Source organism: Heliangelus exortis, chromosome 2 (assembly GCF_036169615.1).
Source record: "Heliangelus exortis chromosome 2, bHelExo1.hap1, whole genome shotgun sequence".
NCBI lineage: Eukaryota > Metazoa > Chordata > Aves > Apodiformes > Trochilidae > Heliangelus > Heliangelus exortis.
Genome location: NC_092423.1, coordinates 106,814,162 through 106,831,844, shown reverse-complemented (window position 1 = coordinate 106,831,844; position 17,683 = coordinate 106,814,162). Strand labels below are relative to the sequence as shown.

Genomic DNA, 17,683 nt, shown 5'->3' with positions numbered 1-17,683 from the left:
GATGTGATGTGAAAAAAAGTGTGTAGAAAAATGAAGTATCCTTTATTCTTTTGAATTATATAGTAGGAGATGGTATTGGCACAGGTGAGCCCCCTTCTCTTCTCCATACTATCACATGCAGCATAAAATACAGCTGGAACTGAGGAATTACCTGAGGAAAGTATAGTAGGAAGAGCTTTTTGGGCTCTAGAGGCAGCCGTATGTTGGAGTTACTAACTACTAACAGTGTTAAATAAGTGTCAAGTATCAACTGTGTAAATGGGGATAAAGATACACACATAATTTAAAACTGCTTTGAAAAGTATCAAAAAAGTATTATGAAAACTATACAGTAGAAATAAGTATGATTTCAAACCTGCTTCCAACATTTTCTGGATCTCCATGGAGTTATTCACACTTGTCTATGCTTGGGAAAGGCTGTGTATGTTTGTGTTCTCACTATCTGGTCCAATAGCTTCAGATTTATTTTTTTATATGTATTTTATTTATTTTTTCATTTTAAACTTTTCAGTAAGTCATTAAGAACATTTTTTTTTCTTTTCTTTCTCAATAAATTCATTGTGTTACCTGAAAAAAACATAGATTTAAAATCATTTTGCTGGAAATAAGGTGTGTTTTTATAAGCTACGCTGCATTATCATGACTGATACTAATGAAAAGTTCTGAAACATTTAATAAGAACATTTGGTTTGGCTTAAAAATCCTTTGATTGTGCTTCCATCTGCTGTGTAATCAACAAAGGTGACACTACCAATCATACCTGACACAGGACATTTATAACAAGTAGTTATTAAAATATTCTAGCGACATAAACGATAATATTTATAGTTCTGAGAAGATGAGTCACATAAAAAACCCCCACATATAGAGAAAGCATGACATAATCCAAAATACAACCAGAGATATTAAGATTAAATTTCAGTTTAAAAACCATTATGCATAATTATTCGCAAAGAAGCTTAAGCCAAAAAAAAAAATTAATTCCGGTTTACCAGCATTTTAAAAATAATTATTTATTTATATTCATGATATATAATAAACTAAGTATTGCTTAGTTTACTTTTTGTTTCTTCTTTGGTATTTATTATCTTTTTCATGTTATCTATGTCTTGTACTTTACAGCACTATTCTCAATATGTTTATAATATTGTTCAGTGGAGGAGTTGAATACAACTATCTTACTCTTTTGAATACTGCAACATGAATTTATGTAGTATCTTTCCAATGGTCTGAATCAATATACAACCCTGATCAATACATGTTCTTGATCATATAACAGGAGTAACTGTATAGCCCATGATCTCTGTATGACCTGATGAGATGCATCCCAGAGTACTGAGGGAATTGGCTAACGTAGACCCCAAGCCACTCTCCATGATAATTGAAAAGTTACAACAGTCAGGTGGAGTCCCAGGTGTCTGCAAGGGAAATATTACATACATTTTTGAAAAGGGTAGAAAAGAGGAACTACTGACCTTTCAGCCTCACCTCTGTGCCTGGAAAAATAATGGAACAAATCCTCTTGGACTTTCTGATAAGGCACATGGAGGGCAGGGATATAGTTTGTGAAAGCCAGAAAGATTTTACTAATGTCAAGTCCTGCCTGACAAACCTAGTGTCTTTCTACAATAGAATGACTACCTCAGTAGACAAGGGAAGAGCAATGGATGTCATTTATCTGCACTTCTGTTAGGCCTTTGACACAGGCCCCCGCAGCACCCTTCTCTCTTAATTGGAAAGATAAGGATTTGATGGGTGGACTTCTCTGTGGATAAGGAATTGGCTGGATGGTCACATCAAGTAGGTAGATGTAAAGGGCTAGATGGAGAAGGGTGACAAGTGGTGTCCCTCAGGGGTCCATACTGGTACTGGTGCTGTTTAATATCTTCATCGATGACATGAACAGTATGATCGAGTGCACTCTCAGAAAGTTTGCTGCTGATACTACACTGGTTGGTGCTGTTGGCATTCCAGAGGGATGAGATGTCATCCAGAGGGATCTGCAGAATTAGGCTGATGTGATCTTCATGATGTTCAAAAAAATCCACGTGCAAGGTCCTGCACATGGGTAGTGACAATCCTCACTTTCAGTACTGGTTGGGGAATGATGAGATAGACAGCAGCCTTGAGGAAAGGGACTGTGAAGTACTGGTAGACAAAAAGCTGGCCATGAGCCAACAGTACATGCTCACAGCTCAGAGGACCAATCACATACTAGGCTGCAGCAAAAGAAGTGGGGCCAGTAGCTTGAGAGAGGTAATTCTGCCCCTCTACTCTGCTCTGGTGAGACTGCACCTGGAATACTGTGTCCATCTCTGAAGCCCTTAACACAGGAAGGACATGGACCTGTTGGACTAGATCCTGAGGAGGACCACAAAAATAATCAGAGGGCTGGAACACCTCTGCTATGGAGACAGGCTGAGAGTGTTGGGTTTGTTCAGCTTGGAGAGAAGACTCGAGAGAGACCTTACAACAGTCTCCCAGTATCTGAAAAGGCCTAGAAGAAAGCTTAGAAGGGGCTGTTTACAAGGTTTTGTAGTGATAGGATGATGGAAAATGGTCTTAAACTAGAGCAGGGTAGATTTAGGCTGGATATCAGGAAGAAGTTCTTTACTATAAGGGTGGTGAAACAATGGATCAGGTTGCCCAGAGAGGTAGTGGAGGGCTCATCCCTAGAGACGTTCAAGGTCAGGCTTGACAGGGCTCTGAGAAACTTGATCTAGTTAAAGATGTTCCTGCTCACTGCATGGGGGTTGGACTAGTTGACCTTTAAAAGTCCGTTCCGACCCAACGCATAATTTAAAATGCTGTGAAGTAATGCCCTAATGCGCTCTGGTTATGTCAGTAAACTTAAATTCTGTTTTTAAAATGCATTTTAAAATAGAATTTTAACATGAGAAGAAAGAGACAGAACTTTGACTTTTTCATTTCGTATTTTCCTGATTCAAGAAATAATATATAACAGGAAAAGAGTATTTGTAAACACTTCTCTGAAGAAAATGCACTCATCTGATTTTATAGTGTTTTCCAAACTTTTTATTTTATGCTGTTTGTGAACATTTATGTGTTTGGTTTGTAAGAAGATTTGTGTAAGCAGAACAAACAGAAAGATGAGCAAGAATATATCCTGACTAAAGAAGTTCTTAATATGGATTTATTTGAGTATACAGTCAAGATATTAAAATGGACTTTTTGGCTCTCTTTATTGGTTTAGAATTTTTTTTTTTTTTTTTTTTTTTTTTTTTTTTTTTTTTTTTTTTGTGTCTTGGAGAAGGAACTATATTGTATGACTTGAATGAGCCTCATACAAAATAAAGAGCAAATTATAAAAACATTACTTTTAAGAAACAATAAAGAAGTGCACAAGCAATCCACAGAGGAGAAGTGCTATTGCCGGAGTTTACTCAGCCCTCAGAATTCGTGGCAGTAGGAGTAAGCAAACTGGAAACTTAAAAAGAAAAAGAGAGATTAACTGAGTAAGTAAAATTATCACAAGCAGGTTTTGTAGATTTTTTTTTTCATTCCATTGTGTGTAATTTTTCATGTAATTATAAATGCTTACCAAAAAATCATCCACAACATTAGGAAAACTACTGAAGATACTGAAGCAGACCAAAGATATGCCCTCATAGCTTCTTCTGTTATTAGTTTTAGACTAATCTCTGTCTCTCAAAGGAACATCAGCAATGTGCAGTATCAGGTGCACGTATTTTATCAGCCAACACATGCTGAATGAATTGGTTGAGACTGTAATAGCTGTAATGCTTGCAACAACACCATCTGCACTGTTTTTTTTTTCTGTAGAGCTCCTTGATAAGAGAGCGGAAATTGTGTAACTTTATCTACTGAGCTTCTAATTGAGAAATGCATTAGCAAGTGCTAAAATTACCAGGGAATATGTCCCGGGGATTTCAACTGTACTTTAACATATTCCTAAGTGCTTCACATAAACCACAGGGAAACTGTAAAAGGAACATACATTATAAAAAAAATATGTGTATGCCATCTGAACAAACCAGTATAGCATCATTCCAAAACATTCCTGAACACCAGATAATCCACATTGGAGAAAACCCATGCAAATATGTCAGGTGAAAAATAGCACAGACCTTTAGTTTTACAATATCAGGGAGGAAGATGGCAAGTCAAATGTCATCATTGGTGAAAGACTCTTAAACTTTCTAATTGTGCAAACTGCCATAAGGCAAAAGTTGGATTGTTTCCTTACCATAGTTGGAGCTGAAAGGGAAGGATAATAGGGGGAAAGGAGAAGCGTAACAGAGATAACATTCACATTCCTTGATGGCAACACCCAAGCCTGAACAATGTGCAACCTAGAAACATTATCCACATAATCTCTATTACTAGGGTCTCTAGAATGATTCTGTACAATTCATCTAATTGATGACTTAATAATATCTTCAAGATTACTTTCAGAACAGGAAAATTTGATATTGTTTTTTACTGATAAGATAAATAGAAAAAAGTTCTTAACTGAAATGCTATCCAAGTCTTCTTGGAGACAATGAACAAGTTATTCAGAGACAGCAATATGAGTTCACATTAGAAGTAATTTTTTTCAACAGCCATTGTTCTATATCCATTGTCAGATATTATTTTATGAGTCTAGTAAACTACCTTCCTGTAAAATTTTATTAGTAATACTTGGACAGCTATGGGTTTGCTTCTATTTCCCCATGTCTTCTAAGAAAAAATTAAAAACTGCTGGACTCTAGAGGGGAATTTTGAGGTGTTCTGTTTCAATACTAAAGGAAAATTGTCTCTCTTGTATTTGCCAGTTTATAGAACAGTTAATTTGTAATCTACAAAATATTTTTCAGTTATAGTTAGCTGCAGAGCTTCTATTTCCTTTATGAAAATACAAAAGAAAGGCATCTGAGATGCCGATACTATGAAGAAAAATTCTTCAAAAAAATTTTTTTGTTCCACATTTCCATAAGGCGTCCTACTGGAGTAATTTCACTGTTCTTCAATACCTGCTGATTTACTTCTGTGTAACTCTAGGATGAAGATGGCAAAATCTGAACTTGTCCCAAGATCTACAATTTTTTACCTTCAGAAGCTACTATACTGAGCTACTAGAGCATGTTCAAAGATGGGCAATAAAGCTGGTGGTTTGGAGCATATGTCTTTATGAGGAAAAGCTAAAGGAGATGGGGTTGTTTAGCCTAGAGAAGAGGAGGCTGAGGAGATACCTTATTGCTCTCTGCAACTACCTTAAAGGAGGTTATAAAGATGTGGGGATTGGGCTGTTCAACAAAGTTGGAACAAATAGGACAACAGGTAATTGCCTCAAGGGACTTCTAGATTGGATGCTAAGAGGCATTTCTTCACCAAAAGGATTATCAGGCATTGGAACAGTCTGCCCAGGGCAGTAGAGGAGTAACCATCCCTTGAGGTATTTAAGAGTTGTATAGACATAGTCCTTAGGAATATGGCTTAGTTAAGGACTTGTCAGTATTAGGTTAACCATTGGACCTGATGATGAAGGTGTTTTCCAACCAAGGTAATTATATGATTGTGTGAAGCAGGCCAACATTGACACTAGAAAAAGCATATCTAAATGTCAGATTTGGAAAAAACAATTGTTATTATGATGTTGCTGAGTCATTAAAACTTCAAGTTTGAAGGCATAAGAGTGTATTTGAGCCACCCAGTCGGTAGATTAATCAGACGTATCAACACTGTATATTCTTTATGAGTTCCAGTATTTCAGAGGTTTTTCAGCCAGTTCCTGAATTATCACACTTTCAGTGCTTTTCGGCATACACAGTCCATGAAAGGGCCAAAAGAAGAGCATCAGCAATCATTCAAGAAATCTTCAATATAAGATGTCACCATACCCACTAATATGGCCACAACAAATTAGTTGAGATCATGTGGCATGATATAATGCTACATATTTCTATTATAATAAAAATCCGTGTTATTGCACAAGCACTTAGGCTTTAGCAAAAACAGATAAGTGAAGGACTTAAAATGAATCCCCTGAACATGCATTCATAAGTGCTTACTGAAAATGCATTGCAACTTCCATCAGCTATCTCTGCCAAACTCAATAATCAAATCAATGTGGTATGGTCAATTTGTGCATGAGACAGATGTTTTGTGGGGCACTTGTAGCGCCTGCAGGGAACTGAGTGACCACAGCTACCAATCAACAGTAGATGTAATACAACATCCTAACATTGCTCTCCTCTACAGCAAGACTTAACATGCTACAGACCACACTAGCAAGATTGCTGGGTTTTCTCTGAATTGTTCCAAAAATATCTGTTGAAATTGAATGCAAGCAGAAAAAATGTCAGTGGAAATAAAAGTGCGAAATGCTGCATTACTCTTTCATTTTTAGCTAATCTGTCAAACAGTTTTCATCTTGTGCCAGTGTAATTCAACCAAAAAAATATCGAAGGTCGCAGATTCCTGAATATATATTTACTTGCTCTCACTGAGTGTACAGTTCTTGATTCCTCTTTGAAAATCAGTCCATCCAACATCTCAAATATATAAACCCTACCATACAGAGTTGTTCAGTCTGATGATAAGAATAAAAGGTCTTACATATTTCAAAGAAAGATTCTTTGAAAGAATTTTCAAATTCTTTGAAAAGTGGAAAAAGATAATTGCTGACAGTGGAGCTCAGACTTAACATTTATCTCATGAATCAGAAATTTATTTTAGAAATGTAGTATTCTGTCTCCTTGTTGACAAATTTCATTTCTTCACAATTTTAATTTTATTTCCATTTCAGATAAACTATTTAGATTACTGCTTACTTAGTCTGTCTAAGTATGTTAATGTGTTCCCATTTTTAAACCAGAAACACCATGATTTCAAAAACAATGAAAAATAAACTACTTATTTTGTCCCTCGGAAATTTCTTTTTGTGGATGGTATGCCTACGACTTTTCTAATGGTATTTGTAATATTTTTAAATAATCTAGGGGCAGGGGGAATGGAATGTTAAACCCCATTTTTCTTGGCATGTAAGAAATATCAATATTGGCTTTCAGCTCCTCGGGGCATAATTAACTATTATAGCTCTGAGATACTACAGCCTTATTGTGACTTGGCTTTGGTTTGTTTTCTAAAGCTCATTAAATGTCTTCTTTGTTTTTCATGTTGTTCTTTCCCTTCATATTCAAAGAGGAAATAATTCAGTAAGAAATATTGCATATTCAATATGATTGCAGATTTGATACTTGGCTAGTATAATTTCTACACCTTATGCAACTGACTCATCATTCTTCCCATTTCTTTTGTGCCTGTGTTACCAAGCCTTTCTCTACTTTCTCCCCCAAGACTTTGATTGTAAGCATGAGGTGAGACAGATTGCTAGCAGCAATCAGAAGGGACAATTATTACAGTAGAAGAGGAAATGTATTCTGTCATGATGTTACCCAGAGAGCTAATGGAACTATCATGTGATGCTTTTATAATATTGCTGAATATAAGTTAAAGAAATTAATGACACTATGTTTTAAACAGTATAGAGTATGTAAATGTAGGTACTTGAGCATAAGATAAATGTCATTATTTTTAGTGAAGTGCTTCAAAATTTGAAAGCCTGAACAATACGTGTTTAAGTAGCAAAATAAAATTCTTCTTCAATCATGTAATCTGCAAATGGCTGTATATCAAAATTTCCTTTCAGAGAGGTTACTTCTAATCTTCTAATTTTTGTGCCAAGTTTCAATAGTCTGCAAATTTTTAGAACCTAGAATAACAGGGTTTATAATGGAAACACCGACACTCTTGTGACTATAGATGTGCCAGATATTGCTGTAATAATCAGTGGAAAATTACTTTTAGCTTTCCACTCAGTGAATTAGGACAGATGAAATTTTTCATTAAAAGATGAGTTTTGCTGTGAAAAAGTTCATTTCAGGACATGTCCACAACAATAAGTTAACTGCAGCTTGCTCTGAGCTCTTCTCAAAATTTTTTACATAAATAAAAAGTTGCAGTAGTTACAGACAAAATCATCTTGTATTTTCTTTAGTTTAGAAATGCAATTCTGTATTTAATTATTAGCAAATTTATAATAATTTTATTGAGCTCCTACTTGTGAGTTGAAGTACATTCAAATTAAATCACTTAGACTTAAATTTAAGAGGTCGCAAAATGCCTAAAAAAAGAAAGTTTCTGGTTTCTAGAAAGTTTCTAGAGAGCTCCTAGTGTCATGTAATATTATTTCTCTTCCTACTTCCAAATAAAATAAAAAAGGATTTTCCATTTCCTTCTCAAATCACACCTGTCACTTTTTCAATTAATGCATCTTAAAATAAAATTTAGTCACAGTGACTAGGAAACAATGACAGAACAGAAATCAGACTAAGTTAAATTGATATTCAAAAACTGGTTGTAACAGAACTGGAAATCTGACTAATATGTCAATACAAAGTTTAAGATGACAGCTACTATGGCATCTGGTTCACTAATCATATTTTCTGTTGTGCAGCACTCATCTTTGCTTTCCATTTTCTTCTTTTCATTTTGTAGATACAACGTGCTCTCCTGCAAGGTGCCAAGTAGGTTATTTAAGTGCTATAATTCTGACATTAGCCAGCCTATAAAGTTATATATATGAGAAAAGTTCTTATCAAATTGAAAAAGAAAGATATTTCAGAGTTCATTAAATCATAGAAGTTATAACCATTATAAAAAAGAAAAAGAAAAAAAAATGTCTGGCTTTTAGAAACACATTAGAAATTTCTTTCCTTTTTGCTCTTTTACTAGTTCATTGGAAATTAAATTAGGCTTTTTTTTTAAATCTTTGTGTGGGTCTGAACATTTTTAATTACATCATATGAAGTCTGGATAAAATACCTTACTTCATATAGTGGTTGGAGTAAATTTAGGATTATATACTCTCTCTAGTAGAAAAAGAAAAACATGTATACAACAAGAAATTTTCAAGAGGAGCAAAGAAATTTCTTCCCATGTTAAAAGAATTTTTCTTTTAACCAACCATTTTCCTATTTATTTGAGCAGCACAACCCACCTTTATTTGTAAATAGAGGAATAGGAACAATATACGTGTTCCAAATGAATGAATGAGCTACCAAAGGAGTGGTAGGTGTGTATTTCCTCCTGTTTAATTTATCTAGAAGATTAATCTGTAAAATAATTTTACGTAGACATGAAAAGAATCTGGGAAAGAGCACGAGATATTTTCCCTTTCTGTGCTTACGAAATGCCTTGGGAAGAATGAATCATTTGAGATGATATTCTTTCAAGTTTTCTTTGTGAGATATTAGTTGTTTTTGCCATCTCATAAAAGCAACTGCCTACATCAGACAAGCAGATAAAGGCCCTATTGTTACCACTTTGTTTGCTTGCTTGTTATAATTGAAGAAGTAGGTGAAGTGGTTCCCACAAAACCTGCTCCCCCTGGGACCCTTTCTCACTCTCCTAGGCCACAAAGAGCCATTATTGTCGGCTTGTCCAGTTGTCAGAGAAAGTCAAGGAAAACAGTTGGCCACAATATTTGCTTGCTCTGTGATTTTCCTGATGAATAACTGAAGCTGATTCTCAATATTTTGACTGAGGTAATCTTATTATACTGGTGTTCTCCTCACATATATGTGATTTCCAAGGCTTATGGACTCAACTAGAATGTAGCTTGATTTTTCAAAAAACGGTATGTATATTATCTTGCTGACTAAGAAACTCCAATTTTGCTGTGAAATTTAAGGAATATTGTGTCTTGAATGCTCTAAAGCAGCTGAAAATAAAGAGGGGAATGGCAAACTTTTTTTAGGTCTTTTTTCAGGCTCCAGATATGTATATGTAGGATGCCTAATGACTAAAAATAGGAAAACAGCCCATAAAATAAATTATAATCCTTGATAATATCAAGATGAGCTATATCTCTGTGAACCTTTTCTTAACTCTGCAGTAACCTAGAATCATCCTTATAATGTTACAGCATCTTTAAGTTAATCAAATTTCCAATTTAAAAATGTTTAAATTCAATTATTTTGGGCATGTAAAATATTATACTTGATGAAAGGTTGTATTTGGTAAAATAATTTCACATATTGTCTTTTTGACTGCAGATATAAAACACCTTTGTGGATTTATAGTAGTTTTGTGACTTTTGTTGAAGTTGATATGTGCCAAACCTCAATTATTCATTTGTATTAAGTTTAGCTTACAAGCACAGTGCCATGAAAACATATTCTGGGTGTTAGGCAGATTATCAGACATACAGAATTTCTAAAACAGATGTGTAATATCTATATATTGAGGGTATTTGATTTTCAATTTAACTCAAAGATCACAGAATTTTCATAGTTGGAAAAAACCTCCAAGATAACTGCGTCCAACTGTATGTCTGTATAGGTGTCTTTGTCCTTTTGTACTAATGTGAACAGTAGCATTTCAACTGATGCTGGCATGAAAAGTCAGACATCTAATAAATCTTGAACTAGCAGGCTATCAGACAATATTTAATTTTTCTCAGTGATAAAACATCATATTAAAGCCAAAAAGTGGAGGTGGAAATAATACAGAAAATTACTCTAAGTTTGCTACATTTGATCTTACACAAATAAAATTAAATAAAACCAAAACAAGTGTCTCTATCAAACATTTGAAATCTCAGTGGTTAAAAATACTTTTCAAAGGTTAATAAAAGCTGCTTGTAATGGAAAGTGATATTCTACAATTGTTATTCAGCAGTGGCTAAAACCGAAACAGATATGAGCCAATAATGCACAGAGTATGTTATTACATTTTCATAACGCAATTTAATTTTGCAGTCCATCAACAATAACAGGGATTCAAGTTTAATAGAAAAAATGGAGTCAAAGTGAATGAAATATCTTACTTTTACAGCTGTGGGGAAAATTCCTAATGTAGGAAATGCAAGTGCAATAATAAGTTATGAGAGCAAGACTGACAGGAAGCAAATTATTTTATAGTGTTAAAACTGTACAAAAAATTGAACTGAATTAAACTCATTAGTGGAATAGCATCAGCCTGTACTTGAAATCACATTAACAAAATAATTTATATGATGATTTAATACTAAAAATTATTTTTTTCTTTCTCTCTCTCATATATGTATGCGTATTGGGTTTATCTGGTAAGGTTTTGGTAGCAAGGGGACAGAGGAGTAGCTTTTGTTATAAGAGACCAGGAGTTGCTCCCAAACAGACACCTCCAGCCAGATCCAAAATGGACCTGCTGCCACCCAAAGCTGAGCCCCTTGGTGATGCCAGTACTACTTCTGCAATAACATATTTAAGAAAGGGTAAAACTGATGTGCAGCAGTTCAGAGAATCATAGAACGGTTTGGGTTGGAGGGTACCTTAAAGTTCGTCTAGTTCCAACTCCCCTCCATGGGCACAGACACCTTCCACTGGACTAGGGTGCTTAAGGCCCCATCCAACCTGACTTTGAACACTTCCAGGGAGGGGACAGACACAACTTCTGGGGCAACCTGTGCCAGTGCCTCACCACATTTAAATTAAAGAATTTTTTCCTAATGTCTAACCTAAATCTCCTCTCTTCAAGTCTGAAATCATTTGCCCTTGTCTTCTCCCTACACACCCGTGTAAAAATCTCTACCCCAGCTTTCTTGTAGGCCCCCTTCAGATATTGGAAGGCTGCTATAAGGTCACCTCAGAGCCTCCTTTTCTCCAGGCTGAACAAGCTCAACTTCTTCAGCCTGTCTTCATAGGGAAGGTGCTCCAGCACCCTGATCATTTTACTGGCTCTCTTCTTGACACATTCCCAGAACTCTATGTCCTTCTTATGCTTAGGACTCCAGAACTGGACACAGTACTCTGGGTGGTGTCTCACAAGAGCAGAGTAGAGATGAAGCGATACACTCTCTTGACCTGCTTCCTGTGATTCTTTTGATGCAGCACAGGATCCGGTTCGTTTCCTGAGCTGAAAGCACACATTGACAGCTCATGTTGAGCTGCTGGTCCACCACCACCCCCAAGTCCTTCTCCTCAGGGCTGTCTACAATCCTTTCTTCTCCCAACCTGTATTTGTACATGGGATTGCCTTGACGCAGGTGCAGAACCTTGGCCTTGCTGAACTCCATGCAGTTTGCACAAGTCCGTCTGGATGACATCCCTCCTTCTTCTTGTGAGAAAGAGAAAAATACGACAAATGTGGGAAAAAAAAAAAAAAAAAAAAAAAAAAAAAAAAAAAAAAAAAAAAAAAGCCTCTGCAGACACTAAGGCTAGTAAAGGAGAGGGGGTGCTCTGACTATTGGAGATTCCCTGAAGCCCATGATAAAGTCCCCATGCAAACCATGGAGGGCCATGTGGGAGCAGATAGTCACACTGCAGCTTGTGGATGATCCCAGAGTGGAGCAGGTGGATGCACCTTAAAGGAATCTAGAGTCTACAGAAAGCCTACACCAGACATGCAGCCTATAGAGCGGAGACCATAGAGAGACAAATTCTGTGGCAGGTTATGTGGATCATGGAGGACCCACACTAGAGTACTCTGTTTCTGAAGGACTGCAGCCTGTGGGAAGAAACCATGGGGGAGCAGCCAATGAAGGACTGTATCCCAGGAGAGGGACCCCACAGTGGAAGAGCATAAGGAGGAAGGAGGGACAGAGAGTAAATGTTATGAACTGACTCCAGCTTCCGTTCCCCAGCCCTCTGCACCACTAAAGGGGAGGAGGAGGTAAAAGAATCATGAGCTAAGGATTAAGCCTGAGAAGACAGGACAGTGGGAGGAAGGTGATTTAGTTCTGTCTTTGTTTCTCAGTATCCTACTCTCTTTTCACTGGCAAGAAATTAAACCAGTTATCTGCACATCAAATCTATTTTACCTGTAAAGATAACTGATGGACAATCTTTCTGTCTATATCTCAGGCCATGAACATTTCCATCTTATTTTTTGCCTCTGTTTTCTTGAGAAGTGGGAGAGAGAGAGCAGCTGGGTGGCGTGTTTGGCATCCAGTCAAGATTAACCCACCATGCTGAAGTTGTTGCTTTATTCTCTGTACCCCTAGTAAAGAGTCAATAAATATATTTGGACACAGTCAAAAGCCCACGCATAATGCAGAGAATGTAAAAAAGCAGTTCTTTATTGTTTGGATACTGTAGTCTCAGGACTGATATGATTATGACAGTCGTGTATGTCCTTATGCAGGCATTTAAATGCATTAAGGTCTAGATACAGATACTAATTTCTGTGAAAAGACTTTTCAAAAGGGTGAATTAAATATTCAAAGAAGTTAGGATATAATAGAATACTGAAAAGCAGTTTCTCCAGGCCATAAATCAACCTAATATTTCTTGGTGATCTTGTTTTACCCTTCAGGATTTTCAGGAAACTACTGTCATAAAATGCTATGTTCACCCAAAAATACCCACTCACTTTTTCAGCTCACTGTAGCTCTAGGTGGTTATCTTCTGAGCTTAAGCATAAATCCTAAATTCAAGTTTAAACCAAAACCTGACTTTTTGATTGTTTGCGTGTCCCATGGGGATGTGTCAACTCCAGCTAGTGCAGTCAGATGATGCAGATTTGCTCAGGCACAGAATTTAATTCCAAATTCCATGTGGAATATGAATTATTTTTGAACTAACAAGTCCAGAGATTCCCAGAGTTATGTACAGTTCCTGGAAGCCACTGCCTGCATCAGACATGGGCAAAATAGGTAAGTACTCTGGTTAGAAATTCAGGGTTAGTAGTGGAATTACATTTTTAAGTATAAAAAACGTATCTGCATTCATCTACCCAGCTAAAGCAAAAAATAGAATAAAAAAATTAAAGAAAAAAAGTGGGGCAAGGTTGGGTACTTGTTGCCAGCTCATCCAAACTGCTTATGTTTTACTCCAATACTCTTGTTTATGCAACCTCTGTGGTGTGTCTTTATAAAAAATCTCAGGCATGGTTCTTGACACTGTAGCTCCCTTACAAGAGCTTCTTATAAAAAGGCAATACTGGTGATATAGCACCATACTGGGCTGCTCTAGTAGTTTTTAGTACTATTCCAACAGGTTTTGTCATTGTTCACATCTTGACTGATGTCACAACTTCAAATTAGTGCCAAAAAGAACTAGTCTGGCACATACAGGCTCTTTGAAGAGAAAAAAAAAAAAAAAACCAAAAAAAACCTGTTTTGTCTTAAGCCCAAAGGCCCTAGAGACAAAAATAAATAAATGTTATGCGACATATCCAGCTTACAACATCCATAAAGAGTGAGAATCAGTACATGCTAACTGGAGTTTTGTATTCACCTGTTAGACCTATTACAAACAGCATTGTGCTCCTTTCATGTGGACTCAAATGTCTGAAAGCCTGTGAGTGCATTACAGTCTGAGAAATATTTTTTTTAACATATTCTGGGCATGAATGAAAGCACCCAGGGCCTCCTGTGCTTCACTGATCTACTCCCTCAGGCTCTGCTCTTCCAGCTGCTTTAGGGATGAAAAGCAATGCAGAAAACAGAGGGAGGAAGAGAATGTCTAAGGAGATTCCCCTCATCTCCTCTCTTCCTTGTTGGCAGCGTTATGGCTGTTTGGGCATTTCTGAATTTATGCACTTGGCAGTGACAGAGACAGTGGCAGACTAACTGGTGCTCTGTGGACAGCTAACATGATCAAAGACACCTTGTATTGCAGCCAAGGAACTTGCTTGTTCTTGATGCTTTAGGAAGAGCAATACCCAGGCTCATTCATTGCCCTGAAGCTGCTGCAGAACGGAGCACGGAGCTGATCCATGAACTGAGGACAGTAAAAAGGAATTTGCAAAGACTAATTTAATCAACTCTACTAAGTCTGAAAGCAGAGAGAAATAATACTTACAGGCCAAGTGTCACATGCTCTCTAAAATATCAGCTCTATGTGTACTCAACTACTGCAGCATTTAACCAAATGAACACATATTGTAGGCATTCTTTATGAAATTAGATACCAGACATTGTGTAAGAGGAGAAAAATCCTAAATGGTTATCTGGATTAAAAAAAAATATAGATTCTGTTCTGTGGGATCACTATTCACTGATATCTTGCTGTAAAAAAACTGATGGCTGTTAAGGACACTTCAAAGAGACTGAGAATATTCCCTTGCCTAGCCATGCAATGCTACCAGAGGACCATAAATAAGACTGTGACCAAGATGCTTTATGGCTTTCAGTATCCATCATCTTATTCAACTGCACCAAATACCTTTGAGAGAAAAATTTCTGCGCTGCTTTAATTTGTTCCATTTCAGAATATTTTCTATCTACTTTCCATCTCTCATGACAGTATATATTCAGCATTTCTTCCCTACTGAAATTTTTCTCTGGAGTTTGATTAAGGATAAGATCTTATTTTCTGGATATTGAAATTATTAGGTTATTATCACCTGGGTTTACAGGTGGTTCCTTGACTTTATCATTAGTCCTACAAACACTGTTGAACTCAATCACTTATTTCTCTCAACAAATACATGATAAAAATGAGACGTTATCTCTGGTTTTTACCTTCTCTGTAGTATAATAAGAAATTATGCAATATATAAATTTTAGTAGAATATATAAGTCTTTAATAATATAATTTTTAATACTTTTTAATTCTCTGGTATTATCTTTTACACTGTGAATATAGATACATAAGCTATATTTTCTACCTGACCACTTGGACAAATCATTATTTAAATGTATAGGTATTTATCTTGCTTAATATATTTCTGTCCCTTTTGTGCACAATGGTAAAATACAATATTTGGAAATTCTTCAGAATCTTCCTTTCTGCCTTATCCCACTGTTCACTAAAAGATACTTGGGTCTTGCTTACTTAGTTACTGCCTTGGTTATTTATGACATCATGCATTATGGAATATTGATAAAGAATTAGTTTTAATTTCCTGGACCTGGAGACATTACTGTTTCTCATGGAAGGAATTTATGCCTTTGTCTTCTCAAGTAAATTACTATTCACTGATTTAAGAAGTTGTATTTGACAGAGGGGTCAAACATCTTGTCCACTTAGCCATGTATATAACCAGACAGAGTACTCATTGTTCTCATAATAAAGATAAAACCTTTCCGCAGTTCATCTAGCCCATCTCTTCTGTGCCATCAATATGGTGCAGTAAGACTTCTTCCCTTCCCTTCCCTTCCCTTCCCTTCCCTTCCCTTCCCTTCCCTTCCCTTCCCTTCCCTTCCCTTCCCTTCCCTTCCCTTCCCTTCCCTTCCCTTCCCTTCCCTTCCCTTCCCTTCCCTTCCCTTCCCTTCCCTTCCCTTCCCTTCCCTTCCCTTCCCTTCCCTTCCCTTCCCTTCCCTTCCCTTCCCTTCCCTTCCCTTCCCTTCCCTTCCCTTCCCTATTCTTCTCCTACAGGTGATATCTCAAAAGTATATTTCCATTCCTGCTACTGTGTATATCAGCAAAGAACAGTCAAATATAAAGCCACAGTATTTCATAATTAAAGTATGAAAATTCACTTTTAAAAAAGCAATATTTATTTTTCCAGATGTACTATATTAATAAATTTAGAAATTACAACTCCGTTTAACTGAAATACAAAGTAATTTAAGTACTGAAACATCTTATTCACTCTAGTTTTATTCTACCATGCAATTATTTGTACTGAAATATTTATTTTAACGTCCCACGAGAGAAAAACAAACAAAAAAACAAGATTGGTTCAACAGGTCCAGGGAAGGGATTCTTCCCCTGTACTCAGCACTGGTGAGGCCACAATTTGAGTCCTGTGTCCAGTTCTGGGCCCCTCAGTTCAGGAAGGAGATTGAGGTGCTGGAGCAGGTCCAGAGAAGAGCAAGGAGGCTGTGAAGGGATCCGGCACAAGTCCTGTGAGGAAGGGCTGAGGGAGCTGGGGGTGTTCAGTCTGGAGAAGAGGAGGCTCAGGGGAGACCTCATCACTCTCTACAACTCCCTGAAAGGAGGGGGTAGCCATGGGGGGCTGTGGACTCTTCTCCCATGCAGCTCTCAGTAAGACAAGAGGGCATGGACTTAAGCTCTGCCAGGTGAGGTTTAGGTTGGATATTAGGAAAAAATTCTCTACAGAGAGGGTGATCAGGCTTTGGAATGGGCTGCCCACGGAGCTGGTGGATTCTCCATCCCTGAAGGTTTTAAAGAAGAGACTGATGTGGCACTCAGTGCCATGGTTTGGTAACCAAAGTGGCAGTGGATCAAGGGCTGGACTTGATGACTTCTTTCCAATCTGGATGATTCTGTGATTCTGTGATGTGAACTTTGACTTCCATATATTACTAAAGTTATTTTTGTTGATACTCATGGTATGTTATTGTTGATAATGATGGACTGTTCCTGTAGATGAAAAAAAAATAAATAAAAAAAGATAGAGGTAAATGTAAAACTGTACTCTTATTTATTTGGGTCTGTGAAAAAAAAAAAAAGACACTCAGATTTGAATCTAGATACAGTTGATGATGTGTATCCTTCAACATTAAGGAGAGTTGCTTCCAGACAAGAAAGGGATGTTTGGAAACTCAGTCTGACTTTATTTAGTCCTCATCTGTAACAGTGCTATTCCTTCTCTGAAGCACTCTAGATAAAAATCAGTAACTGAAATGAGAAATTACTGAAAATGTTTTTTTGTAAAAGATCAAACACAAGCAAGTGAAAATATATATAGGTCTGTTAATCTATTTGGTTAATGTTTGTATTTTCTTATGTAGCATTAATTATATCAATAAAAGTCATTAATTCAA

At 36.6% G+C, this 17,683-nt stretch overlaps 1 long non-coding RNA gene across 1 annotated transcript in view; it reads left to right on the top strand.

The window, feature by feature from the left end:
• The window catches only part of LOC139793156 (uncharacterized), a 569,166-nt gene extending 565,902 nt beyond the window's left edge, over positions 1 to 3,264 (top strand). The window contains exon 3 of the long non-coding RNA XR_011724526.1: positions 3,215 to 3,264. This is a non-coding gene — a long non-coding RNA (uncharacterized lncRNA). The remainder of the gene's footprint in view (positions 1 to 3,214) is intronic.
• Positions 3,265 to 17,683: the final 14,419 nt, after the last annotated feature.